The following is a 5,324-nucleotide window of genomic DNA, read 5'->3' on the forward strand; positions in this document are numbered from 1 at the left end:
ATTCCAAGTAGTTAACTTTCTTTCTGAACCATGCTAATACTGGGTGCAGCTTTGCCTAATTAGGCTGGCGACAGTTTCCTTTCACTTAATTACAATTTACTTGATTACTAATAGCACTTGGATCGATTCCCCTTTACCTTTAATCTTTAGGGAAACAAAATTAATTCGATGCCTTACTATTACATACCGTCACGGTGACAAAATGAAAATCCTTTCGCAGTCACAACGTTATCGGAATAAAAAATTATTCAATAGTAGCAGGTGGTGTTATAAACTGTGCTGGTTTTGGAATTAAGAACCGATTCATTTGATTCTATACTTCATTTACGATGTAAATGTAAACCTTTGTGTTCTAATGGTTCGTATTTATTTTTAAAATTCACTTGGTTATTGCAAATGTGGTTGTACAGTACAAATAATATGGGCAGACACTGACCTCTCCAGCAAATAAACTACTTCTATGGTAACGTTGTTTACTGTTCCCTGCGAGATTGTTTGTGGTGGTTCCCCCAATTATCGGAATGCTTGGTTTCGGTGGCCACCCCCGAAACCCGCCATCAGGATGACCGGTTTCGGTGTGTGTTTCCATCTAACCCCTGTAACTCTCACGCTAACCGCTAGGTGGCTAACGGCGGAATACAAACCACACCCCTTGTACTAACAAGGGAACCTCCCCATCGCACCCCCCTCAGATTTAGTTATAAGTTGGCACAGCGGATAGGCCTTGAAAAACCGAACACAGATCAATCGAGAAAACAGGAAGAAGTTGTGTGGAACTATGAAAAAATAAGCAAAATATACAAACTGAGTAGTCCATGTGCAAGATAGGCAACAAAAAGGAAAGAACAAGCTCAGGGGTGCCGTGGTCTCGTGGTTAGGGTGAGCAGCTGCGGAACGAGAGGTCCTTGGTTCAAGACTTCCCTAGAGTGAAAAGTTTAACTTTTCAATTTTCAGTTTATGTGACAAACGCTTATGTTTTCATCATGTGACAAACGCTTATGTTTTCATCACTTTTTTGGGAGTGATTATCACATCCACAAGAAAACCTAAATCGGGCAAGGTAGAAGAAGCGGCCGGCCGAAGTGGCCGTGCGGTTAAAGGCGCTGCAGTCTGGAACCGCAAGACCGCTACGGTCGCAGGTTCGAATCCTGCCTCGGGCATGGATGTTTGTGATGTCCTTAGGTTAGTTAGGTTTAACTAGTTCTAAGTTCTAGGGGACTAATGACCTCAGCAGTTGAGTCCCATAGTGCTCAGAGCCATTTTTTTAGAAGAAGCTTTTTACCCATTCGCCAAGTTTGGTGGGTCGACAACATATTCCTGTCATGTGACGCACATGCCGTCACCAGTGTCGTATAGAATATATCAGACGTGTTTTCCTGTGGAGGAATCGGTTGACCTATGACCTTGCGATCAAATGTTTTCGGTTCGCATTGGAGAGGCACGTCCTTTTGTCTACTAATCGCACTGTTTTGCGGTGCGGTCGCAAAACACAGAAACTAAACTTATTACAGTGAACAGAGACGTCAGTGAACGAACGGACAGATCGTAACTTTGCGAAAATAAAGTAAGTAAAAATTTTCACCCGAGGAAAGACTTGAACCATGGACCTCTCATTCCACAGCTGCTCACGCTAACCACGAGACCACGGCGCTCCTGAGCTCGCGCTACCCTTGATGTTGCTTATCTTGGACATGGACTACTCAGTTTGTATATTTTGCTTATTTTTTCCATACTTCCACATAACTTCTTCCTGTTTTCTCGATTGATCTGTGTTCAGTTTTTCAAGGCCTATCCACTGTGCCAACTTATGACTAAATCTGAGGGGGGTGCGATGGGGAGGTTCCCTTGTAAGGTAAAATGTCCATTAAGTGATAGTGAAAGGCACACCTGCCATGGATACTCACCGGACTCGAGCATTCCCAATGGTGAGAGGCAAGGGGACTCATCGATATCAAGCATCTCTTTGGGAACAGAAAACAATTACATCCACGTCGTTGTTGCTTGTTAACGCTAGACGTGGTTTCTGATCAGAGACTGAAACGGCTAACCGTACTGTAGTGTACAATAAAATTTGCAGCACTAAAGTAAATTTCGAAGATAAATATCTTCGGTCAGAACACAAGATTTACATTGCATCGTAAATGAAATGTAGAATCAAATGCGTCGGTACTTCATGGCAAAAACAGGCATACTTGATAATTGTCGATTGCAGCCTATCTAGCAAGAATGGTAAATAATGCTGCGAGTAAATCTTACATATTTTTGTCGTAGAAAATGTTGTGGGAAGGCTAACCAAAGACTGCGTTTTATTGGCAGCACACTTAGAAAATGCACAGATCTACTGAAGAGACTGCCTACACTACGCTTGTCGGTCCTCTCTTAGAATACCGCTGCGCGGTGTGGGATCCTTACCAGATAGGCCTGACGGAGTACATCGAAAAAGTTCAAAGAAAGGCAGCACGTCTTGTATTATCGCGAAATAGGGGATAAAGTGTCACTGAAATGATACAGGATTTAGGATGGTTATCATTAAAACAAAGGCGTTTTTCTTTGCGGCTGAATCTTCTCACGAAATTTCAATCACCAATTTTCTCCTCCGAATGCGAAAATATTTTGTTGACGCCGACCAACATAGGGAGAAACGATCGTGATAATAAAATAGGGGAAATCAGAGCTCGCAAGGAAAGATACAGGTGTTCGTTTTTTCCGCGCGCTGTACGAGATTGGAATAATAGAGAATTATTGTGAAGATGGTTCGATGAACCCTCTGCCAGGCACTTAAATGTGATTTGCAGAGTATCCACGCACATGTAGGATCCGAATATGCAATAAAAACTGGAGTTCCCAGTAGTTAATACAAAGTTGACCCCGCCCACGCTGGTGGGGTGGTTGGGAGGTGACCAGATGCGGCCCTTACTATACATGCGTCGTTTTTGAGTTATTTAGTTGTCTGAAGATAAAATAAACACCCTATATACGGTCAGACAACAGATCTGAAATCGTAGTATACCAAACGAAATGTGGAATTTTTCAAGCAGCGGCATGGGATCATGAACGCTGTCGAGGGTTGACGTACGAAACTAAACTCCCCAATGTATCGAAAAGATCCAAACGTATACTTTTTGATAAATAAACTGAAGGATGAAGCAGTAAACGCCACATTTGAAATTGAAATAAAATATTACATTGGCTTGCCTCTTCAAGGGGGGGGGGGGGGGGGGGAAGATTCATGCATCTTGACAAAGCGTTAAAGGACACTAATAGAATATGTAACAACTCGGGAGATTTAATACATTTAAAATCTCTGGTTTTTTAAAACAATTAAGTGAGAAAATAAAAAATTATAAAATAGGACAATAATTTTGATAATAATAATGTCGCGTGACGAGGGCCTCCCGTCGGGCAGACCGTTCGCCTGGTGCAAGTCTTTCGATTTGACGCCACTCCGGCGACTTGTACGTCGATGCGGATGAAATAATGATGATTAGGACAACGCAACACCCAGTCCCTGAGCGGGGAAAATCTCCGACCCAGCCAGGAATCGAACCCGGGCCCTTAGGATTGACAATCAGTCGCACTGACCACTTTTTTTTTGGTTTTTCATTTTGTTCGTTATTGATCGTTGTGTTTGGTCGTTGCGGACGTCGCAAGACATCCTGTTCAAGTTCGGTGGTTGATCCTTCCACTCTGTTTTTTTATTACAGAGGCCAACCGCTCTCTGACCGAACACGCTGAGCTACCGTGCCGGCATCCACTCAGCTACCGGGGGCGGACAATAAGTTTGATCATTTGCTGCAGTAACGTTGTAGAAAGAAAAAAAGGTAAAAATAAATAAACAAATATTAAGACTTGCCTATGTACTATTTGCATAGTCACTCACAAGCCTGGATAAAATATGAAGGTATGATGTTAGTAGTAAAACAACGGGAAAGACCACGGATTGCGGTTGAAAACACCACGATGACGTCACGGATCGCAAAGTTCACAACCTCGCCGGTAATGCCTGAGAAGTCACTAACCGTGTGAGATTTGTTGTTGAAGACAGCTACTGCTAGCCTGTGAACGCGTCCCTTTACTTGTCTGCATTGTTACGGGTCGGGCAGCAAGGTCATCCACTTGAGCTGGCCGTCAAAGCGAACAACTGCAAAGAATCTTCTGTCATGAACAGCTTGGAATTTCTAGAATTCCTCGCCCGTTTCGAGACCCCTGGCATTCACGCTACTTTGTTCTTTCAAAGTCAGTCGAGAAATATGGAAATTCTTGTACTTAAAAATAAACGTAAAAACCACTCACAGATTGCCCCTTAACGCCTGTTCCGACTGGCCAGCTGTTGGCTACAAGGCTGTTCGAGGAGTGATCTATGACCGTGGGACATGCGATCGGCTTGTCGTTAGACCCTCCTACCGTTATTGCCAGTAGATGAATCTTGATGTTATCGCTGCTTTCTTTATCCTATGTGGACGACATTCCAGATCTCCCTGCCTTATAAAAACACAAGGAGGTACTGGGAATCGAACCCGGGTCCTTCTGGATCGAAGGCAGCGATGCACAGTATTCAGCCATAGTAAAGGATACAGCACTCAGTCGCAAATAATGCATATCCAGTTTCGGTCACTGTGTGGCCATCTTCAGTGCAGAAAAGTTAAAACATTAAAACCAATATTATTTGCGCATAGTCGCAAGTGGAATATTCATGACAAAGGCTGAGTTGTCATGATTAGTCCAGTTAGGAATACGTGCATATAAAAATGATTTTAATGCTTTAACTTACGTTTACTGCACCGAAAATGGTCACACAGTAACCAAAACCTGGATATTCAATAAAATTTTTTTGCGAATGATTTATGTAGGCAACGGCCTTGCTGCAGTGGATACACCGGTTCCCGTGAGATCACCGAAGTTAAGCGCTGTCGGGCGCGGTCGGCACTTGGATGGGTGTCCATCCAGGCTGCCATGCGCTGTTGCCATTTTTCGGGGTGCAATCAGCCTCGTGATGCCAGTTGAGGAGCTACTAGACCGAATAGTAGCGGCTTCTGTCAAGAATACCATCTTACGACCAGGAGAGAGGTGTGCTGACCCCATGCCCCTCCTATCCGCATCCTCCTCCGAGGATGACACGGCGGTCGGATGGTCCCGGTAGGCCACTGGTGGCCTGAAGACGGAGTGAATGATTTATGTATCCTTTACTACTTGTGATTCCGGTCACGATACCTCACAACGGGCGGGAGAGCGGTGTGCTGACCACAAGCCCCTCCATATCTGCATCAGTCTCCTATATGCTGAGGATGAGACGGCGGCGGTCAGTACCACCGGGCCTTCTGAGG

General features: G+C 44.2%; 1 pseudogene; it reads left to right on the forward strand.

The window, feature by feature from the left end:
* The first annotated feature begins 4,849 nt into the window (after positions 1–4,849).
* Positions 4,850–4,967, forward strand: LOC124546223 (annotated as a pseudogene).
* The last annotated feature ends 357 nt before the right edge of the window (positions 4,968–5,324 follow it).

Source organism: Schistocerca americana, chromosome 8 (assembly GCF_021461395.2).
Source record: "Schistocerca americana isolate TAMUIC-IGC-003095 chromosome 8, iqSchAmer2.1, whole genome shotgun sequence".
Taxonomy (NCBI): domain Eukaryota; kingdom Metazoa; phylum Arthropoda; class Insecta; order Orthoptera; family Acrididae; genus Schistocerca; species Schistocerca americana.